The following is a 24,621-nucleotide window of genomic DNA, read 5'->3' on the forward strand; positions in this document are numbered from 1 at the left end:
TTGGTCCTCCACTGTGTGTCCTGGAAGAACTCCTCAGACCCCCTGTGCAGGCTCAGCAGTAGATGCTGCAGCTCTAAGGAGAGGAGCCAGCAAAGCCATTCCTGAGATGCCTTGTAGGTGTAGGGGACGGGGACATAGAAGCTGTCCCTGGAATGTCAGCCCTTGAAGTGAGGTTTATGTGTATATTTTCACACCAGCGTGTTCCCTTATATTCCTGGGCTGGAGAGATGTTAATGAGTGAGCAGAGGTTACGAAAGTACAATAGTTAACCTTTGGCCTCTATCTTTTAGATTAAGGGAGAGAATGCAGTCCTTGTGACAGAAAGTATTGTATTTACATGTCCTCTGGAATCCACGTTAGAAACTGGTGGTAAAACACAGAATTGAGTTTATTCTCAGGGCTTACTGATTATTTCGTCAGATATAATTAAAAATTAGTCTTGTTTATTTGTTTGATTAAAGTTGGAATTGACTCACTTTAGAGGCACAGGAATCTCAACGATGATCTCTAAGCCACATAAAAAGCAGTTGAAAGTCAAGAAATATCTTCTACTTTAAGAGTTACCACTTGACAGTGCTTCTTCCCCATTAAGAGTGGAAGACAAAAATATTCTGATTTTCATAAAACTGGGTTTTTGATATGACTTCAGGTGAGAATCTACTGGTCTCTCTGACTGACTTTTCCCGATCTGTAAACATGGATAATGATAACCGCCTCTGAGGGTGGTTACAAGCATTAAATGGGCGATATAGTGGAGGTGTTAAGTAAACCGGCCTGAATTGTGACCCTCCCACTTGTTAGCTATGTGAGCAACTTTAATCTCTTTGAGTGATAGGTGCTTCATCTGTTAACACCCTGGTTGTGATAAGAACTTAATGAGAGGATGTATGCAAAAATGCCTGGTGTATTAAGTGGTTTGCCATTTGGATGTGGTTTCTTTGACCAGGATTGTCTTAAATTTGAAATAGTTGGCAACATTTAAGCAACAGAAGAAATCTGGATTTCAGAAATCACAAGATCTGGCATCCTTGCATCTGCATCTCTGGCTGGCTTCGCTCAGGCTGTGTGCCTCTGGGTCTCTTAGGGTGGGACTGCTGCTCTCTGCTGGCTTATACCTGGCCTGCTTGTTCCCTTATGCTGTCTAGCTGATCCTGTAGGCGTTTATTATTTTGCCAATAAATTGAGGTTTTGGTTAGAAAGTATGTAGCACTGGGTGTGATACTTGGCATACAACACATGCTCAGTAAATGTTTTCCTTTTTCTCTATTAGGCCACTGATGATGTAGTGAAGAGAGCCCAGGTTTCATCCAGATGATTGCAGCCCTGAACTGGATTCTGTTTCATTTGGGTGGGTGACCTGAGAGAACCACTTAATATCTCTGAATCTCAGTGTTTTCCCAGGGAAACTGGAGGGTTTGGACTAGCTGATTCTCACGATTTCTTCCAGTAGTGAACTAGTCTGGAAAGTAGTATATACTACACTTAAATTTCCACACGGTGTTTGAAAACATCTTGTATGATATCCTGTAAATAAAATGAAGTATAGATTATAAGAACAATTAGGTGACTTACAAAGTGGCTGAAAAATAATGTTCAAAGTTGTTGGTAATAGCAATCTGGTAAACTGAGTAATTAAGTCTTTCAGTCTGTGCTGTTGAGATTTCCGTTGTTTACGTGGATAAAGCTATCAGGGGCAGGTCCATCAATGTAGCAGCTCATGTGAAGCTGGGAGTGACAGTCATATGATGGATGACAGGCTCAGGGTGGAAAGATGTCTTTATAGAACGGAGCAGTGGACCATAATTGAACAAGGATAAATGTGCAGTGCTGTAATTTGGGTTTAAAAAATGAACGGCACAAGTAAAGATGGGAAAGAAAATATCTTTGGAGCAGAAGAAAACAAGCTAGGGTTTTAGATGGAATGCTCAACCTCAAGGGTTATCCATGACCATCACTGTGTTGCATAAAGAAAACATTAGGACTTCTATTCATGTTTATTTAGACAAGCATCTTTGAAAAGATATTTTGAAAAATATCTATTTTTTAATATGTTGACTTAATGTAGTAGGATAATAATACATGAATAAAAACAAAACGTGCATTTGGAGGACAGGCATTTTTAAATTATTTTTTTAAACAAATAGAGGAGGGTGTGATCAAAAATTTGGAGGCTGCTGGTTTGAAAGAGAATGTAACATAGTATCGTGGAAACTAGGCTTTGGAGTCAGAAATTCCTGAATAAAAATTTTGACTTTAACACTTACTGATTATGACCTTGCATAGCTAACATAGCTTCTTTGAGTCTGACTTTTTTTTGTTTTTGCTGAGGAAGATTTGCCCTGAGCTAACATCCATGCCAATCTTCCTCTGTTTTTAGTATGTGGGCTGCCAGCACAGCATGGCTGCTAACAAAGCGGTGTAGGTCCATGCCCAGGAACTGAATCCAGGCTGCCAAAGCAGAGTACACCAAACTTAACCACTAGGCCACTGGGGCTGGCCCAAGTGTGACTTTTTCATTGTGTAAAATGTGTGTTAGAATACTTTTCTTAAAAGTATGTTGGCATGGTGGCAATGAGGTGATTTTCCTTTTGTCTTTCGGCTGTTGATTTCTAGTTTGATACCATTCTGGTTGGAGAATACTCTGTATAATTTCAGTTATTTTAAATTTGTTGAATTTTGTTTTGAGAAGAGTTAATGTGTGCATAATATTAGGTCTTCAGGTATTTGCAGAGCTGCTTAAGGGTTCCCCCTGTTTATCATATCAGAAGATTGAACAAATGCAAAGAAGCTGGATGGGGAGAATATTTGGCTCCACACAAGGGAAGTATTCTTATCCTCTGGCTTCCCATGAATTCAGTATCTGAGTCTGTCATCATTAACTCTCTGGGGTTTATGGAAATACTGTCATGCCCTTGTCCCCCTCATGGTTATTGAGCATCTTGAATACGAGAATCTCCAATTCTTTCTTTATAAAATGAGTAGGTTAGACTTCTAGTTTTTAGTGACTCTCAGTCAGATGCAGACTCATATATGGCCCTCTTTTCCAGCATGTTAGCGCAAAGAATTACCTGTTTTCACATTTCACAGCAGCACATGTAAAATTATATGCTTTCTGTTCTTTGGCTAAATCCTTTCTTAATAAACCTCTTGTGGAGGATATATTCTAATAGAAAATAAAAGAGTTACATGTTAAGTGACAAAAACTAGCCTCAGGCTTTGTGCCTTTAATAAAGCAGTCATTCTTGAAAGTTATTTTATTTATCCACTCCTCATTTTCTGGACAAAGTTGTCAACTTCTTTGGGCTCTTTTTTTCTTCCAGTGGGACTAAGGGAAACCAAAGCACCCAAGCATCTATTGGTGTCAAAAAAGATAGATAAATGTGGTCTTTTCTGAAACATCAGTATTTATTAATAACCATAGTGGGGCAGTGCTGCTGTATTTTAGCTGTATCTCTTTTAAATAGCATATTGCTGGAATTTAAAAAAACAAAACAGAGTTGATCTTTTAGCTGGTGATTTTTGTATAGAACAGTTCCGTTGACTGTGATGACTGTTATAACATTGAGATTTATTTCCTCTACAGTTTTTTTCCAGTTTTGATTTACTTTTGCATTTTTTACTATGTACTAATGCTTTGTCTTTTTTTTTTCCTGCTTTCCCCCTATTTATTATACAGATTAAAATTTTCATTATTTCCTTTCCACTGGTTTGGATGTTATTAATTTTATTTCTTTTAGACTTAAATTTTAACATATATGCTCTGGTTAATTTTACAACAGAGGAATCTGGCTTTTAGCAAAGTTTTTGAATCAAAGAAGTAGAGTTTATTAAATTAAAAAACGTAATCACTCAGGGTTATGAAATATGGATTTGTTGTTCTGTGACTATAGTCTGACATTTTGTAGTTACGTGTTAGTTATATTGTTATTAATGGTTCTGGGGCTTGATCCATCATAGAGACGTGAAGGCTGATACAAATCTGCAGTGGGATGATTTAATCCATGCCTCAGCACTGCAGACTTATTGTTAATAGATCTGTAATTAAAGTGAAGTTGCTGCTCGTGGCCGAGCTTGAGTTAGAAAATAAAATAAGCAACAGCAAAAAATCAAAAACGAAAAGAAACCTCTCTTATGAAGCTAAAGAATATCTATTGGAATAATGTGAATTAAAGACACCATTTCATTAGGGAAATGAACTTTTTTTTTTTCAGGTATGGAGAGCAACAGTCCTCCAGTCGCCACCTCTTGGTTACCGTCACCACCAGTCGTAGTTTTAAAGGACAGAATGCTAAGGAAGAAAAAGACTGAAACAGAGAAATGTTGATGTCATTTTTTAAAAAATATTTGTCCTTTGGTGTTTAGTTTCAGCTTTACTATATTCATACCCGAAAGTTTTCACTGAGTATGACTAAATGAAGTTGCTGGCAGCTAAAGGAACAGCTGTTGGGTGTGTTATTAGATTTAAATCTCTGATTAAAACATTGAAATTGTTTTTCTAATCTCCTTTGGTAAAAATGAATTCCTATGAATATGTTAGCAACGTGGGCTTCCTATAACTATTTCTCTTACCATATGTAGTATCCAGACATGTGTTGATGCAAAACAAAATTAAATCGAGGCAATTGTGATGTGGAAATTGGATCAAGCTTCTGGAATTTTCAGTTCTTGGCTTGCTTTGTGTTAGTTACTCTGAGACGCATGCACAACTCTGTATGTCTTTGCTTTAGTTTATTGCTCTTTAAAAATAAAAATTATAGTCATCTTGAACTCATGTGGTTGTGAGTAAGTCAAGAGCTTTGAAAAAGGAAAAGTTTTGCATTTAAGTACATTACATATGAAAATATATTAATATCAAATTTATGAGAAACACTTTTCACAAAGAAAGGGAAAGACGTTGACTCTATGATTGTATAGAACATCCAGAAGTACTTTTTGGAGAGTCAGGAAGTATTTTCCAGCTATTTCCATGCATACTCTTTCTTTCCTAGCCCTCCTTCTTCTTTTCCCTTTAATTCCCTGAACTGTTTTAGAGAACAGTGACATTTCAGGGGGAGATTCATTCAAAACACCAGGGAGGACTTAAGAAGATTCTTTTTGCTTGAAAAAAAAATATGTTCGTATTTCTTTGCTTAAAGAAACCGGTCCTTTTTGAGTAACTTTTTATTTTGAAGTAATGTCAAACTTACAGAAAAGTTCCATGGTTAGTGTAAAAAACTTCCACAAATATGCTTTACCCAGATTCACCAAGGTTCAGCTGTCTGCACCATTGGCTTTATCATTAGCTCATTCCCTCTTGTGTACATACTGTTTTTTCCTAAACTGTTTGAGAGTTAGTTGTAGTCTAACCTTTAAATATTCCAATACATGTCTCCTTAGAACAAGGACATTTTCTTACATAACCTTACTACAGTGATAAAAATCAATAATTTTGTATCCAGTCCATAGTCTGATTGTAAATTTAGTCAGTTGTCTCAATAATGACTTTTATAGCATTTCCCCCCCTACGCTGGGTCCAGGATCCATTTGTATGGATTGTATTTGCCATTTCTCTTTAGTTTCTTTTCATTTGGAGCCATCCTTATTCTTTCATGACCTTGATGTTTTTGAAGAGTCCAGACAAATTATTTTGTAGAATGTACCTTAACTTAGATTTGTCTGATGTTTCTTCATATTCTATGTGGGTATTCATTTGCTTGTTTGTTTATTTGTTTACTTACTGATTTACGTTTATGGACTCATGTTATGGACTCCTATTCAGTAGATTATAAACTGTTACCGCTAGTATTTGTTTTGATGCTCACATTGTTGCAAATGTGGCCAATGGGAGCTCCTTTAGTCTGGCTCCCAAGCCCTTGACATGTCCCCATCAGAATTTGAGTATTTCCTTACTTTCCAGGCACAGCATGATGTTCTAAGCTCATTTTGTACTTTCTCTGCTTCAGTCGTAGAATCAGCCAATTCACCAATGAACCCTGGTTCCTTTTAGGGGAGAACAGTATTTAGATCTTGGTGCTGTGTGCTCATTAATACCAGGGTGTCAAAACTTTTAGGCCCTCTTGGGGCCCAAAGTCAGAAAAAAAAAGATATATATCACACACACAAACACATATAATATGTGTGTATCCGTATATACGTAATATATGTGTATACATCTGTCTGTCCATTCATCCGTCCATTAAAAACCATGAATTCATACAGATAACCTTCAATTTCAGTCCAGTTCCATACAGTTCATTCTAGGATTCCTCTTTTCCATATTTGTAACTCACTTCACCATCTGTGAAAAATCTGGCTTCTGTTATTCTCAATACACCTCCTTATTTACCCAATCCTAAAGAAAGAATTTTTAGAAGTTCTAACCTATACTACTGTGAAAAAGAAACCTAATTACTACAGTAAACTAATTACTAGAATTACAATATTTGTTTATGGTTCTTTTTGTCTTTATACTGAAGGTTTGTAGTCAAAGTACTGCATTCAAAAGTTCCTTTTTTCCTTTCTTGAATGTGATTATTATGTTCTTTATTTGAAATACGGTTGGTTTATATGTTTCTCCTGTATTCCATTTTAGGATCTCTTTACCCACGCTTTTTCATTTTATTGATCTGAATGTGCAAAAAGTTAATATGGTTTCAAAAATGAAAGCTATACCCAGGAAGTCACAACTCCAATTCTTTCAACTGTTTCCATCCTAGTTCCTAGTAGCTATATAGGTAACTCAGATTGTCGCAAATTTGGCCAATGGAAGCTCCTTCAATCTGGCTCCTTAGTCTTTTGACATGTCCCATCATAATTTGAGTATTTCTTTACCTTCAGATACATTATGATGTTCCTCTAGGTAACTAGTGTTATTAGTTTGTAGTTTATCTTTCTTTTGCAAAAATGTGCAAACACGTGCATATTTTCTTTTCCCATTCTTTCATACACAAAAGGTAACATACAATATGTATTTTTGAACTTTGCTTTTTTCATTTAACAGTAATTTCTGGGTGTTGTTACACATCAGTTCGTAGTGATCATTTCCGTTCTTCTTTATGGCTGCATAGTATTCTTCGTGTGAATATCACTTAGTCTATTCAGCCAATTTTCTAAGTGTCAGCATTTAGGTTTCCAGTATTTTGCAATCAGAAACAATGCTGCAGTGGATAATCTTTTACATATATATTTTCATAATGTTGGGGGTATATATTTAGGGTAGAGTCTTAGAAGGAGACTCCTAGATCAAAAGGTAAATACACAAGTAATTTTGTTAGAAGTTGTCAAATTCCCCTCCATAAGGGCTGTACCACTTTTCATTCCCACCGGCAAGTAATAGAGCCTTTTACATAGTCGGCTAATACCCTTGGTAATATTTCTCTTTCAGTGTTTTTCTAGCTTGGATGGGAAGAAACAATTGTATTATGTCAGTGACATGATTTTGTCTAATTTACCCAGCTTATTGAATTGCATATGGGCCATTAAGTAGCATTTCCTCTGTTTTCCCAACTTCAGCTCTCTCTTTGGTCCAGTTTAGCTTGGAAAGTAAAGTTATGGAATCAGGTTTTATTCCTCTCCAGTATATTGAAAACAGTGAGACTTTTATATACATCAATGGTTCTCTGACTTTAGTGGGCATCAGAATCACCTGGGGGCTCATTAAAACACAGATACGTGGGTCCCAACCCAGAGGTTCTGATTCAGCAGGTCTGGGGTGGGGCTGGATTATTGCATTTCTACAATCCCAAGTGATGCTCATGCTGATGGTCTGGGGACCGCACTTTGAGAACCACCAGTCTGTATTAGTATCTCAGGAGAGTTGTTAGATCTCATGATTGACACTCTGAGTGAGTGATTGTGTAGAACAGATGTCATCGTGTCTGTACTGCTGAAGGCACAAAATGTCTAATAGACCTTCAAATCTTAGTACTGAAAGGAGGTAGACTAGTCCAACTTTGTCATCCATTTATTCAATCATTCATATGTTCGTCAGATTTCTTTGGCTTCCAACTATATTTGCTAGGCAGTGCATAGGCTTCTGTTTTACATACTGAGGAATTTTATTTAAGAAAAGTTAAAAATCTTCTCCTAGATCTTGCGTTTAAAAAACACAAAAGCCCTTGGCTAAGGACCCTTTGAATAACCTTGGCAGTTCTCTGCCTCTTTCTGCACATAATTGACTGTTACTGTAGTGGAACTGAGAGTTAAAGCTGAAATTTAATTTCACAGACTTAATAATGGCATTTGTAACTGATAATGACATTTTGGTTGCCTTCAGATAACAAGGCCTTTGGTTGAAGCACTATTTCTTTAAGTATTTATCTTGCCTCATAACAACCGTGCTACCTCATCAAAGACTGTACCCATACCTTGACTGAAATCAAACTACACCAGTCACTTAATTCCATTTAAGTCAGTGTAGAATTGACTGGGGATGCCCATGGACTAAGGTCAAAGCCTAGTATGTCCCAAGAGACCTAATAGGAAACTGATCTCTGCAACCTGATGTTTTCTTTTGACCAAAATCTACTGTGTGAAATAAATACAGTTATTTAAAGACCCTTAAACATTCAGATATTGAATTTGCTTATTTTGTTCTTAAGGTGATACGTATAATTTTCTGGTTTGAAAATAGTTAAAATTGACAGCAGAGAAGGAAAATCTGAAAAATCTTGGTTTCCAAGCAACTGAATGCATAATGTTGGATCTGTGTGTCACTTGCTTATTGTTAAGATGTCCGAAGTGTAAACAATTAAACAGAGAAAACAGCCATTATAGTCAGCTGAATTCTAAGCCCCTTGACCTGAGCTCATTTATGGTTGGGTTAGTGAATAGGATGGCTAATTCTCTAAGAAAAGGAGCCCAGATACAGTCTCTGGCTTGTACATGGATCTTGAAAATTAGTTGGACTTAAATAAGCATTTAGTTCAAACTTTGACTTAGTGCATGTGGGACTCCTGAGGTACAGCCCCTTGGGAGGTGAATGAGCTGCAACAGAGCCTTGAACTGTCTCTCTTCACCTCCCCCAATACAGAGGACCTAAGGAGGGATTATTTTCAAAAAAGATGCGAAGGGTAATAATCAAACCCTATAATAACTTTCACTTCTAATTCTCTCTGAGATCCCTCTTTTCACTCTAGAAGCCTTCCCTGGTTGATTTCATCTGTGCTCTAGTTTTAATTCTTGTGCTTATACAGATGACTTCCAAATGTATACCTCCAGCTTTATTCTCTTTCTTGAGAATTCAGGCTTGTATATTCTAGTACATGCTGGGCATTTTAACTGTTCCACTCATTGGTCAAACTCACAATGTCCTACAAGGAATTTATCTCTTACCTACCTTCTCCTCCAGACAAGACTACTCTGCCTGTTCTGCTCTGTCCTGTCTGGGGGTGATACCTGGAAGAATTATTGGGCTCTTTGATTTCTCCCCTCTTACTCTTACATCCAGCCATTTGCCATGGCCTACCAATTCTGCCTCAATAGTCATCCTCCATAAATCTATGCTGTCTTATTGTCTCTCACTTTGACCTTAACTGGTCCATCTGTCTCTGGAGGTGGCCCTCTGAAGTCCCTCTTCTATACTGCAGCCATAATCTTTTAGAAACAAAATTCTGACCATGTTTCTCCCCTTTAAGCACTTGGATGATGCTTGATCACCAACAGGTTAAAGTCCAAACTCTGTGGTTTGGCCAATAGCCACCATAATCTCTTGTCTGCTTCCCTAGCTTGATATCTTGCCGTTCTCCACACGTACTTTAGAATGCAGCCGTTCAGAACTGCTTTTAGTTTCCTGAAAACACTATGTCTCGCACATCCTCAGCTGTGATTGTGCTAGTCTTTCTTACTGGCCTTTATGCCCTTTTCAATTCTTTTGCTTTCAAGACTTCAGTCTGGCTTCTCTAGTATACCCTCCTTGATTTCTCTTGCTCACCCACCCACTACCATCCCAGATGATGTCTGTTGTGCTTTCTCTAAGGTCTCCATAGAGCACACTGTGTATATCTCTATGGTAGAATCTTGTCCACACTATTGAATTCATCTTTAAGTTCCATGAGTGGAAAGTCTCTATTTTATTTCTCTTTGTATCCTTGTTGCCTACTATGGCTCCTGAAATTGTTATGAATTGATTTATGCTGAAGATACTCAGAATTAACTGCATAATGGTAGCAAGGAGTGTCTTTGCCTTTTGTTTTTGGTGCCAATGAGAAGCAGTGACATATTCTTTGTATTTATCTTGGGTATCTATTGCTCCATACCAAAACTCCCCAAAATTTAGTGGCTTAAAAAAACAAATATTTTCTTTATTCATGATTTTGTTAGGAAATCATGGACTCATAACTGGGCTAGGCTCAGCTTGTTGTTTCTTCTTTTGGACTTTTCTGGGGTCATCCATGTGTCTTCATTCCTCTGGTGGCTTAACCTCACTCACATGTCTAGCAGTTTGTTGCTGGCTGTCAGCTCTGCCTCTCTCTCATCCTCAAGGAAAGTAACCCAGGCTTCTTTACAAAGTGGTCTCAGGGCTTCAAGAAAGTGAGGACAGAAGCTGCATGTCTAGAAGTCACATGGTGGCAGTTCTGTCGCATTTCCTAGGTTAAAGAAAGTCAGCAGGCCAGCCCAGATGCAAGGCGTGGGAAAATAGTTTCTGCTTTTGATGGGAGGAACAGCCATTGTCACATTGCAAAGGAACGTGCAGACAGGGATGGGAGGATTTGTGACTTTTAACGGTCAGCACAGTATTCCTTGTTAGAACTGGATTGACTTCTCTACTTTTTGAGTTCTTTTTGCACATTTTTTGTGTTACTTCTATGGTCGTCATCTTACATGCTTTAAATTTTGTATGTCTTCCTTCTTTAGTAGGTCGTATTCCTTCTTTAGTAGGTCATCTTTTACTTGCATTTAGAAGTATAATAAACATATGTATGCCCTATAGTGCACAGCAGATTTTTAAGTTTCACAAGTTTTCAGTAAATACTTATGCAGTGAATTATCTTTTTTCAGTTAAGAAATATTTTAAGTGTACAGAAAAATAAGAGAATGATATAATAAATAGCTACCTACCACTCTGAACATCATTTCTGAGATAGAAATAGTGCTGTGAACTCTAAAACCTGTTCAGTTACATTGTGATTTATAGTAAGCTGTTGTTGGCTGACTTGAGCTTTTAATAACCATTTATGACCTTGTTTCAAGGGGAGAATGATTTTTAAATTTCAGGCACTCTGCCTTGCAAATTTAGTTGAGTCACAGTTTGAGGACTGCTTTTAAAGCCAAGGAACTACCCCTGCATGTGAATATTACAAGCATCTGGGTAATGTCAGTGTCTATCTGAAAAGAATGAGGTAATTGCAGAGCTCTGTAAGTTGTATAGAAGTTATTTTTTTCTCTAGAACTTCAAAATTCTTTGCTGCAAGAGAAGGAGGAGTAGATAAAGGTGCTTTAAGGATGTAGACATGCTGTGTCTAGTACTGTTATTTGTTGTTAGTAATACCCTGCTAAAAATCCTAGAACTTTCACTTGCGTATTGGATTTGTTTCATGGATGGCTTTTTCCAGAGTGCTTAGAAGCTGTGTGTATAACAAAGGGAGCTGGAGAGTGAGAGAAGATAATAGATTTGGTTGGAAGAAGGGAGAGAAATACTTCTGTTTAGGGGCAATGCACACTGTTCTGTTCATTTTGTCTTGTGTTATATCTGAAAAATGCAAATCCCATTTCTTAATTTCTGATCTTAGTCTCTGGTATCTCCACCTTTTTTTCTTTTCAATACTTAAGCATCTAGAATGGGGAGAATTGTTTTGCCAAAAATTTGGAAAGTGTATCACAGACCTCATTAATTTTCTTCATTCATACATAATTATGCATCTCTAAAAGTGACATTTTCCTACACAGTCTCAATATAGTTTTCTTTCACTGCTTAGTTTTGTCCTATTGCAATGAGAATGGGAGGCCAGCCCCATGGGTGAGTAGTTAAAGTTCTGCATGCTCTGCTTTGGCTGCCTGGGTTCGCTGGTTTGGATCCTGGGCTCGGACCTACTCCACTCATCAGCCATGCTGTGGCAGCATCCTACATACAAAATAGTGGAAGATTGGCACAGATGTTGGCTCAGGACTAATCTTCCTTAAGCAAAAAAAAAGGAAGATTGGCAATGGATGTTAGCTCCTGGTAAATCTTCCTCACCCAAAAAAGAAAAAAAAAATCCCTGTGTAAAAATGAAAAAGAAAAAAAAAAAGTGAGAATCATGATACTGTCTTCACTGAGTAAAGAAAGTTGTGGCCAGAAAGGTCTGAGACATAACAGGTGTTTCCCCAACTTGCTTTTCCCTCTTTCTTGAGTTTCCTTTCTGTCTTTTTTTTTTTCTGTTCTCTTTTCCGTACTTATGCCTCCCCATTTCTTCCCTGGGTTCTCTATTGACATTTCTGCCCTGCCTGCCAAATATCTTGACTGCTCCATCTTGGTTCCTGCTGAGGAGACTAAGGAAGCCACTGCAGCACCAGGCTGCTCAGAACAATCCCAGGCCAGTCCCCAAATGGGAGCTTTCAGAGAGGTCGTCCCCTTCCTCCTCCACTTTCAGTCATTCCTGGGGATTTAGGGATTTCTGCAGGGTGAGCACGATCTGTCTTTTGTCCTGAAAGAACCCACCTTTATATTCTGAGTTGTGGTCTGTGAAGATTTTAAAAACAATTTTTTTTTTTTCCTGAAAAGATAGAGCTGTGCCCGTTTGTGCAAGCACTGGAATCTGTTCATTGTTTTCCCCTTTTGCCCATCCCCATTGGGATTAGTCACTGAATAATCTTGTTTTTGGCTTATGTTTGACCTTTATCCCTACTACATGGATTGGATAATTCTCCAGTGATGCAGTGCCTTGACATTGAGAAGGTGGTATTTCAATATTGACTTTTCTAGTGAATGCTTTGAAATATTATCAATAAGAAGCTTTTAGCATTTTATAACCTTCCACCAAGCACTTATTTTGGAGTCTACTATGGTTCCCTTAATGTGTTAAATGAACACATTATTATTTCACACCACTCACCCCAAATCTTTTAGCCTCCCATGCTTCTATAAGCTGAGAAATCTAAAAGTGACTGTATTAAAATGAGGGGAAAATAGGAAGAAGCTTATGATGGAAAGTACCACAAATAAGTTTCAGAAAATGTGGTATTACCCTTAAGCATACAACTAAGGAGGAAGAGATAAGTGACAAAAATGTGTTAGTCTAATCAGTATAGGATCAGAAGCCTGTAGTATCGGAACAAAGAGTGGCACCCTTGTGATATCACCAACTAATGCTGTCTTTTTTTTCTCTTTTTCTTTATTCCCATTGTATTGTCTTCTCCTGACTTACCTGAAAAGATAGATGCACATTTCTAAACCTGTGTGTGTCACCAGGAAGTCTGCTGACTCTGAATTAAGGAAATATGCTGTCAAGTGGGAAATAAGATATGTTTCTCCTTTGCAAAATCCATTTGGTTTGGGTAAATTCTAGGAGGTAGCATTTGAACTTGAGTCCCAAGCACTTACTGACAGATTTCTAGTCAGCAAGTTGACATCATATATGTGCATTTGTGTATTTCAAGCTCCAGAACCTTTCATGTTAATAAAAGCAAAGAAAAACTCATGACAACAGGCTTCTGCCAGGAGATGGAAAGTTGGAAAGAGTATTGCTCCTATGCTTACAACAGTAAAAAGCCAGATAATCTACAAAATCACAACTTTTTTTGAATCCATCAGTGAATTAAAATTGCAGGGCAACAAACTAGCATGAAATCAAAGGAAAGTCTTGCTTCTCTAAATAGAGACAGGATGAGATGCTTGCTCACATAGGGAAGGTGCTGGGTGCTGTATAAGTTGGCATGGGAGCTGCTGCTGCCAGCCGAATTCACACTCACATGCAGGCTCTTCTGCAGAGGCTTCACCAGGTGCTCATGAGAGATTGCAGGCAGGACAAGTGAGCAAAGCAAGCCTCTTGTGTGGGGTGGGCCTGGGAGGGGTGAATAGCAACCCCTGAAAGGAGGGCATAAAGCTCTTTCTCCCATCCCTATCTCCATGATGGAACAAAAGCCTTAAGCTTCTGGGGGTAAGGGCAGCAGACCCTGTAGCATCAGGGCATCTGGGAGAAGGGAACGGAAAAAACCTGTCTAACCCTGAGGGTGGGGGTGGGGCAGGAAAATATTCTCCACTTGGATTAGTAGAGATTCCCTAACACTGAGAAAGCCCGACTCCCATACCAGACACACAGATTCTGCCAAAGACTGAGGCTGAACCAGGACAAGAGAATGCCTCTCCCTTTACTCACACGCCAGGTTCACAAGGATGGAGTAACAACTAACAGCAGTGTACTGCTGGGGAGGGGGAAGAACGTGGAATCAGGCCCTCTCTGAGGTGCAGGTGCAAAGGGAGGACTTAAAGCTGGGGATGGAACAGACGTTAAGAAAATCTCTCTGGCAAACCAGCCCACCTTAAGCATAGGTCATGCTAAAGCCATATGAAGCCTGTAATGTGCATTGGATGACCATAACAACAATAAAATTCAAACCCAGTCTCAACTCCTGACTAGGCTGAATCAGCTCTCCACACTTAGACCAGCAAAAGAAGAGACATGTTCATTTCCAGGCATAAATGCTATGTTTACCTTAGTCTCTACGGTGCTACACAAGGTGTCTGACTTTCATCCCAAAATTACTGAGACACACAAAGAAACCAGGAAAAACAACACATACAAGAAACAAAGCAGTCAATAGAACCAGACTCCGATAAGACCCGCATGTTAGAAGTATCAGACAGAGAATTTAAACTATGATCAATATGTTAAAGGTTCTAGTGGAGAAAGTGGGCAATGTTCATAAACAGATGAGGAATTTCAGTAGAGAGGTGGGAATTATAAGAAAGAATAAAATGAAAATACTACAAGTGAAAAACATAGTAATAGGAAAAATGCTTTGGACGGCTCATTGGTAAATTGATACAGCTGAGGAAATAGTGCAGTAAAAGATAGGTCAAGAGAAATTTACCAAACTGAAACGCAAAGAGGAAGGAAGGCTAAAACAAAAACAAAAAACTTAGAGCCTCCAAGAACTGTGGGACAATGTCAAAGTTTCTGACATTTGTGTAGTTAGAATCCCAGAGTAAGAAGAGAGTGAACAGGACAGAAAGAAAAATATTTGAAAAGATAATGGCAAAGGATTTCCTAAAATTATTAATGATAGATACCAAACAACAAATGCAAGAAGCTCAATAAATAGCAAGCAGGATGAATACAACATACACACATACCCCAGACACATCATATTAAAATTGTCAAGAAACAAAAACAAAACCTCAAAGGCAGCCAGAAAAAAAGGGGCATATTATATGCGGTAGAACAGAGATAAGAATGAAAGTAAACTTTTGATCAAAATTAGGCAGGACAGAAATGCTAAAAGAATGAACTGTCAACCCAGAATCTTATATCCAGTGAAAGTATCTTTTGAAATGAAAGAGAAAGAAAGAAAATCTATTGATGACCTTATTGCTCCTCGTTTCACTGCCAACATTTAAATGTCTCTGGAGAGGAAGGTAAGGATCTGTATCAGCCACACTGAAGTGAACTGACAGCTGTGATACACTCTCCATTCCTGAGTTTGCCTATGACTTTTGTGTTTTGCTTGATCCTAGTACATGGTTGAAGCTTTGATGGCTTAAAAGGGTAATGTGCTTGATGTCTGTATCAGTTAGGGTTCTCTACAGAACAACAGAATGTGTATATAGTGTATGTGTGTGTGTGTTAGGTAGATATCAAGAGATTTATTTCAAGGAATTGGCTACTGTGATTGTGTGGACTGACAAGTCCAAAATCCTCAGGATGGGAAAGAGTAGAAACTCTCAGGCAGGAGTTAATGCTACAATCTTGAGGCAGAATTTCTTCTTAGGGAACCGTTAGTGATTGCTTTTAAGGACTTTGAATTCATTGGATGAGACTCACCTACATTATAGAGAATAATCTTTGCTTAAAGTTAACTGAACATGGATGTTGACCACATCTACACAATACCTTCACAGCAATACCTAGATTAGTTTTGAATTAAATAATTGAGTATTAAAACCTAGCCAAGTTGACACATAAAACTAATCACCACATGATCCATTATTAGAATTGCAAAAAGATTGATAATGGAATCTTTGCAAAATGATGGAATTGCCACAGTAGACTACCTCACAATCGTTAGTATTTTTAGGGTGGTGATATGAATGATCCCAGACTGAAGATGCACATTAACTAAACTGGTAATAGTAAGAATTGATGATAGAAACTAGCATTAAAACTTCCAAAGCCTTTAATTATGCTCTCTTATATAGTAACCTAAGCTTTGATTTTCTTTTATTTTTTTCTAGCTTTATTGAGGTATAATTGACCTATAACATGGCATAAGTTTAAGGTATACAACATAATGATTTGATATATGTATATGTTGTGAAATGATTACTACAATAAGTTTAGTTAACACTGCTTTGATTTTTTTAAGAATCATTATAATGTCTAGAACCACTTAAATATATTTTGAGTTTTTTCAGTCCAATTTCACACCTTAAACTGGTTCCTTCATTGAAAGTCACCCTCTCTGGCTACAATTTTGCTACAGTTTAGTTTTTTTTACTCTGCTACCCCATGGAGGGTAGTTGAATTAAAAGTATGTTCTTCATAGCATAGACTTGAAGCCTTAATAATATAAATCAGATTGTAACAAGCTAACTATAACATGCTTATACTTATATTGCATATTGTGTTCCCTATAGGAAATATTGGTATTTCTCTGTTCTGATGATATGGAAAGTCTAAAATGAGGATTTATCTGTGCCCTGGAAACCATTGTTATGCTGAATATCTCTTATAATTACATTTATTAAACTAGAGAGAGAGAATGATATGAATCTTAAGGATACATGAGGAAAGGGTCTTAAAGATTACTTATTATCTGGGACCTATAATTTAGAATGTAACTTTCATATTTGAAACAATGGCAATTAGATGGGAATAAAGGAAGGTTCCTGCCTAAAGCCAGTTCTGTTATGTAACGAAATTCATTTAAGTTGATGATAGTATGTTTCTATAATTGTATGGTATTTAAAAAATAGGGACAGAGATTGCATTGCACAGTTTAGTATGTTAGCAGCAGTTTTTTGTAGTGTATGAGATTTAGTTTTCTGCTACCTGTACTCGCCTAAATTCCTATGTTCCAATCTCAGTCTACGTGGAAAATTCAGATGCTTCTGAACTTGTTTTGAACTTGTTATGCAATGAGATATCCATCTGTCTAATGTAAAGTGGTGCCAAGATTATCCTGTTCTGTCCACTGAGCCCAGTGTTATGAGGAGACTTAGAAGCATAATATGGCAGCATTTTTGACCTAATTTTACAACTGGTATAATTGTCTTTGCAGAAGTGATTTTCTATTGTATGTTGTATTTGATATAGCTTCCTTTGGTTAGCAGTTGAAAAAATGCAGTTTGGGATGGAAATTGGGTGAAAGGAGAATAATGGATATCAGCAGAGAAGTAGCATATTCCTCAACAGGTGAAACGCTATATAAATTATTTATCAGAGAAGAAAAAGGAAAATTAGTGCTAAAATATAGCAGGGATCATGAGCACCTGTGGTGCCCAGATCTGATTTCTAACACCATTCGCCAGTAAGAGGAACCAGGGCGCCTTGGAGAAATGGCTGATTCTAGGACTGGGGCAGGAAACATATAAGATGAGCTGGGAGTGTTTTGTAGTGCCAGAAAGTAAGGAGATGGTCCTCCCCAAACACACACATGTTGATAGAATATGTCAGAGGGGCACCGGAGCCAGCTCAACAAGCTCCTAATCCCCAAAGATGGAATAATTTGAGCAAAAAAATAAATTAAGTAGTATTGGATCATAACCTGAATTAAACAAATACTCATGAGTCCATACTGATATAAGTAAATGTTTGAATAAATTAATAAATGTGAGAGAAGAAGCAAATATCCCATGCAGAAGAATTTTGAATAATTTACATACTCTGCCCTAGAGGAGAGGGAGCCACCTCTCTCACTCCTCATTTGCAGGCTGCTTATAGAAACTTCTTTCCGTAGACTACAGTATGGAAAGGGGGGCATGGGGAAAAGGGTAACTTTACAGTGAGGAAACCTGACAAATATCACTCGAGGCAGGTGATCAAGGTCCACGTCAACAGTAATAAGTCACATTGATAGGATGTACCCTTCATAGGATGTGATCAAAATGGCACTTTATCTCTGTGGTAAACCGACAAAGCAAGGTTAATCATGAGAAAAACGTCAGACAAATTCCAGTAGAGGGGAGTTCTACAATATTCCTGACCAGTAATCCTCAAAACTGTCAAGGTCATCAAACCCAAAGAAAAGTTTGAGAAACTGTCACAGCCAAGAGGAGCCTAAGGGGACATGAAAATTAATGTGGTAATGTGGTATCCTGAATGGGATCCTGGAACAGAAGGGCCACTGGGTCACAAAAAGAAGGAAATCTGAATAAAACTACGTACTTGAGTTAATATGACCTATCAGTATTGGTTCATCAACTGTAATAAATGTGCTAATGTAAGGTGTTAATACGAGGAGACACCAACATGTTGAAGCCCAGTGCACATGGCCCTCCTTTAAAGCGCAGCTGACGAGGCCCTCATGATCTGGAGGTGCAAGTCTTCGTACCCTCCTTGCACTGCTCAAGCTACACTGGCCTTGCTGCTCTTCCTTGAGCCTGGAATCTGCCCCCCACGCCCCATCTTCACATGTACTGTTCATTTCATTCTGGCCTTTTGGCAAATACCGCCTCATTAGAAAGGCCTTTTCTGACCATCCTACTTAAATTGTATCTCCTGCAGTCTATAACCACAAAACCTGCATTCTTTTTCCTCATGGTACTCAGTCTTTCCTGAAACTATTTATCTTTAAACGTTTCTATCCACCCCACTAGAACTTAGGTCACATGGGGTCAGGATTGTTGTTGGTCGTGTTTATTCCTGCATCTGTGCAACTAGACCAGCCCTTGGAATGTAGTAGGCAGCCACCGAGTAAATATCAAATGAAGAATTCTCAAATTCTGCCTCCTTGCTTTTCTCTGAATGCTTACAGCGCATTGTCCGTGCCTCTGGTAAAAATTGTTCTCTGCTGTGCATTATCATTTTGTGTGTATGTGACACTGTTTCCCTTCTAGATGGCTACACTGCAGCAGTGTGAAGTCTCATTTATCCCTGTACCCCTTCAGTATCTGGCTTGGGGCCTGACAGGAAATTACTGCTCAATAGCAATTTATGGGATAAATATTTGTGTCTGCTTTGCATCTGTCATGTAACTGCTTTCAACATAGCCCAGTGGGACGCCTCAGGCATTGCATAAAAAGTTGGATACATCTGTTGGCTTAGGGACTCCTCTGCACCTTACCTCCCTACTGCCAGTCTGAACTTCTCCATGCTTCTGCTGCCTTGATTTTGACCTGTTTGACTTTGGTTTTGGTTGCCTCTGCATCATATGTCTTCTTTAGAATTGAAGACATTACTCTTAATTTTTTTTGAGGAAGATTTGCCTTGAGCTAACACCCATTGCCAATCTTCCTCATTTTTTGTTTTGTTTTGTTTTTTCCATTGAGAAAGATTTGCCTTGAGCTAACACCCATTGCCAATCTTCCTCATTTTTTGTTTTGTTTTGTTTTTTCCATTGAGAAAGATTAGCCCTGAGCTAACATCTGTGCCAGTCTTCCTCTATTTTGTATGTGGGTTGCTGCCACAGGATGGCTGATGAGTGGTGTAGGTCTGTGCCCAGGATCTGAAGCTGTGAACTCCGGCTGCTGAAGTGGAGCATGTTGAACTTAACCACTACACCACAGCGCTAGCCCCTACTCTTAATTTTTTTTATCAAAGACCTGGTGTAGAAATCCTGTAGGATGCCGTCTCATCTTGCCCAATAACTAGTTATGAGGCATCCAGCTCCTGTGGCCAGCTAAAGCCCAAGAGAGGTGTTGGGACACCTGTCTGGGAAGGAAGCCCAACATTGTGAATGTATGCTGTGGCTTGCATGAGGCAGCCTGCCCTCCTTTTCCCCCTTTCCCAGCCCCTCACATTTATTAAGAATGGCAAGCAAAGTGCTGGCTACCGGGGACTCCTAGATGAAGAAAATACAAAGACTGTGAAGAACTTAACCGTGCACACGAATGATCCTCAGATAATGTGGATTTTTACACCTATGAAAGGCCAGGGCATTTGTTCTAGAAGCTTGGCTGGGGGTCCCCTGTCCACCTAGAGCTTGCCTGAATGAATTATAAGCATAGCGATTATCTAGGAGTGAGCAAACTTCTGCATCATGACCTCCCAACACTTGCTCCTAAAGTGGGGGCAAATATTGTACTTTTAAGTAGCCCCCACTGTGAAGAAAGGGGCATGTTTTGCAGAGTGGAGACTTCTGCAGTAGTTCATAATGACAGTCTCTTAGCACACTAGTTACAGGAATGATGCGCCTGTCCCTGCAGGTGCCACCTGCCAGATGTTCCACCATTGACACTTGTAACGTTTGTATTTTTGTTTTCACTTTACTCTGCCAAGAAGTGACTAGTTCTTTTTCAGGTTTCCAAGGAAATAGTGACTAAATGACTAGGATTTCTATGCATTTGTCTTCTCTACTTTGGGAAGAATTTCCCCAGGAGCCACATTCCAGTTTCAATAACCTTAAACACTGTGTTTTCATAATCTTAGGACACAGGAGTTCTAGAGAACAGTTCCTTAAGTGATCTTCCAGACTGAGAGTCACTGTAGTTAAAGCCAATGCTGTATTTTAAAAGACTACTTTTATGACTGTTAGGTGTCAAGTGTGGTTCAAAATAATTTTGCAGTTCTGAACAGCTGGTTCGCTTGAACATAACTGCATTTTAAAGCAGGGAATTATGCTTGTGGAAAGGCACTGGATTCTGTTCAGCTCGTTACTAGATGATTTCTTTGTTGGAATAATTACTTATTCCCAATTTATGGTCTCAGTTCCTAATTTCTTATGGATCACATTCTTTATACAACATATGGAGGTAGCAAATTCGACCTTTAAAAGAAAGCGGTTTCTGCTCTCCTCATATCTTTAGTAAAGAAACAAAATCCTATTTCCTTTTGTCTCATCTCTCAATTCTTCTATTCTCATTTGTGATAAAACTATTTTCTTCTGACAACTTATGGTGAAATAGATCTAGAGCTTAAAGAGTCTATTTATAATCCATTTTCTTTAAGACAAAATGGAAGGCTGTTTGGGTAAGCAAGTCAAAATAGGCACTTTTAGTCCCTATACCCCTGTAGTTTCTTCCCAGGTACCTGAAATACCAGCTTTCGAACTTTATTTTTCAGGATTTATAGATATCCTTATTTGAATACATAAGGACAAGACTTTAAGCTGTTAGTAGTAGTCACTTGCATTTTAGCATGACGTGATCAGATTTATTGTCTGCAGCGACTGGGCACTGATATGGTAAAGTTCTGATGAGGAAGACTATGAAAGTATAATTGGGGCTGTGGAGTAATGCTTATACAGCAAGATCTGCTAGGGTGCTATAGCGGGCAGCCTTTGTGTTCTAAGAAGGTTCAGTTATTCATTCAGCAGTTATGTCTTGAGCCCCTACTGTGTGCCAGGTACTATTCTGGGTGCTGATCATATGCAATGAAGAAACCAAACCCCTAGATCTCATGGAACGTGGGCCCAGAGGAGGTGAGTTTGAGAAGAGGCTAGTTCCAGGAGGATGCCTTAAACTTTATAATGTGGCCTAAGATTCATGCTGTTCCCCTTTCTACCCAAGTAGTTTTGCACCTTGATGTTAATTGTTTTGCTGCACTCACTCCGTTGAATAGAGCTATGGACTGTTAAGCTCTTTGTCCATGGAATCACGTCTGGATATTTCTTCAGTTGTTCTTAATGTCCTGTTGTAGTTGTTGCTTTACAGCTTTTTGCACAGTTTTGACCCTTTCCTTTGAGAAAGGCTAAATTGCCCTTTTCATTCCTTCCTGAGGCTAAGCCCACTTATATTTTACCCTACCAATCAGAAAACGTTACCACCATTATCAGTATAAACAGTAGAAAGGTGTGTTTTGTTTACCTCTCTTTTTATTTGTTGGACAGATAATATAAAATTGGATATTGAAACATTGCTTAGAAAAATGTGAGTACTTAGTACATTTCTTGCTAACTTTTATTTTTTGGGGTAGTCTACAAGTAAGTCCCTATATAATTTATTGTTTTCAGAGTTTATACTATTTTAAGCCTCTTCTTAAATTTGTTTGCATATGATTCCTACATGTAAAACCAAATTCCTTTGTTTATTGAACATATGAGACATGACTGGATTTTTTAAATCTACAAATAAGCTGAGTCGCTTTCTCCTTAATTTGCTTTTATTGCTTTCAGGCAAAAATTGATGGGGTTTGCAGTTATGGAAGATTGTACACTAACAAAGTTGGTATTTTATTAAAAAACAAACGTACTATTTCAGTAACAATATGGATTGTAGATTTCCTCATTCTTGGCTGTTTAGACTTTGTTTTCTGGAGTATTGTTCTTTATCTTGTCAGTATTTGATTTTGACTGCAAAATTAATGATTTTAAATGCCTTTGACAGTTATTATATAGTACTACACACTCCATATAAACTGCTTGGTATTCTTTGAGGATTTCCTGAAGAGTTGTCTATTTCAGCCACCAGAAAAAATGGCCCTTTAAAATATCTATCAAAATTACAAATGCAATCAATTTCTGAGAATTTATTTCTGAGGTATAATTAGATGTGAAATAACATGTGCAAAATTACATTTTTGAAATGGCAAAGTATTGGAAAGAGACCACATAAGCATAGATTAATAGAGGATAGAATACTGATGGCACATCCACAATGGAATACTGTGCAGGTGTTAAAACAACAGAGGGGGCTTGCTATGTGTTGATATGGAGGAAAGCAGGGAGCATAACACTCATGATAGCTTTTATGTAAGAAGGGGGGTAGCATATTCTGATATTCTTACTTGCTTATTTTGCCTAAAGGAAACCTGGGAGGATATCCAAGAAACTAATAAATGTGATTGCTTGTAAATATTAGGTGGGGAAAGTAGGACAGTTGGAGGCAGAAATGGATAGGAAAAATTTTTCACATTTTTTCCTAAGTAGACTTTATTTTTTAGAGCAGGTTCACAAAAAATTGAGCAGAAAGTACAGAGTTCCCATACCCTCTTCATGTACACAGTCACAGCCTCTCTCACTATCAGCATCCCCTCCAGAGTGGAACATTTGTTACAATTGATGAACCTACATTGACACGTCATAATCACCCAAAGTGCACAGTCTATATTACAGTTCCCCCGTGGGGTTGCACATTCTATGGGGTTAGACAAAGGTAGATAAACGTGTATCCATAATTATGGTATTATACAGAGTATTTCTACTGCCCTAAAAATCCTCTGTGCTCTGCCTGCCTATTCATGCTTCCTTCCCCACCCTAACCCCTAACAACCACTGATCTTTTTATTGTCTGTGTAGTTTTCCCTTTTCCAGAATGTCATATAGTTGGAATTATACAGTGTGTAACCTTTTCCAGTTGGCTTCTTTCACATAGTAATATGCTTTTAAGATTCATCCAGGTCTCTTCATGGCTTGATAACTCAATTCTTTTTAGCCTTGAATAGTATTCCATAGTGTGGATGTACCACAGCTTATCCATTTACCTACTGAAGGATATCTTGGTTGCTTCCAAGTTTGAGCAATTATGAATAAAGCTGCTGTAAACATTTGTGTACAGGTCTTTTTGTGGACATAAGCTATTAACTCTTTTGGGTAAATAATAAGGAATGTGATTGCTGGATTGAATGGTAAGGGTATGGTTAGTATTGTAAGAAACTGCCAAACTGTCTTCCAAAGTGGCTGTACCATTTTGCATTCTCACCAGCAATTAATGAGATTCCTGTTGCTCTACATCCTTTCCAGCATTTGTGTTGTCAGTGTTTTGGATTTTGGCCATTCTAATAGGCATGTAGTGATATCTCGTTGTTTTAATTTGTATTGTATTTCTCTGATGACATATAATGTGGAGCATCTTTTCATATGCTTATTTGCCATCTGTATATCTTCTTTAGTGAGATGTTTGTTAAGGTCCTTGGCCCAGTTTTTAATTGGGTTGTTTGTTTTATTCTTGTTGAGTTTTAAGAGTTCTTTGTATATTTTCGATAACATTTATCAGATGTGTCTTTTGCAGATATTTTCTCCCAGTCTGTGGCTCATCTTTTCATTTTCTTGACAGTGTCTTTTGCAGAGCACAAGTTTTAAATTTTAATCAAGACCAGCTTATCAGTTATTTCTTTCGTTGAGCTTGCCTTTGGTCTTGTATCTAAAAAGTCATCACCATACTCAAGGTCATCTAGATTTTCTCTTATGTTATCATCTAGAAGTTTTATAGTTTTGCATTTTACATTCCGGTCTGTGATTCATTTTGAGTTAATTTTTGTGAAGGGTGTAAGGTGTGTGTCGAGACTCATCTTTTTTGCATGTGGATGTCCAGTTGTTCCATCACCATTTGTTGAAAAGTCTGTCTTTGCTCCTTTGTTAAAGATTAGTTGACTGTATTTATGTGGGTCTATTTCTGGGCCCTCTATTCTC

The 24,621-nt window shown here is 38.1% G+C and overlaps 1 protein-coding gene across 7 annotated transcripts in view; it reads left to right on the top strand.

The window, feature by feature from the left end:
- The window catches only part of SH3GL2 (SH3 domain containing GRB2 like 2, endophilin A1), a 196,677-nt gene that overhangs the window by 71,542 nt on the left and 100,514 nt on the right, over positions 1-24,621 (top strand). Inside the window, exon 1 of one of the 7 annotated variants that reach the window (XM_070248238.1) lies at positions 1,276-1,348. The exons of the other annotated variants lie outside the window; for them this stretch is intronic. The gene's annotated coding sequence lies outside the window, so the exon portion shown is untranslated. Of the gene's footprint in view, positions 1-1,275; positions 1,349-24,621 lie in introns of those variants that run through there. 7 annotated transcript variants of the gene reach the window in all.

This window comes from Equus caballus, chromosome 23 (assembly GCF_041296265.1).
Source record: "Equus caballus isolate H_3958 breed thoroughbred chromosome 23, TB-T2T, whole genome shotgun sequence".
Classification (NCBI taxonomy): Eukaryota; Metazoa; Chordata; class Mammalia; order Perissodactyla; family Equidae; genus Equus; species Equus caballus.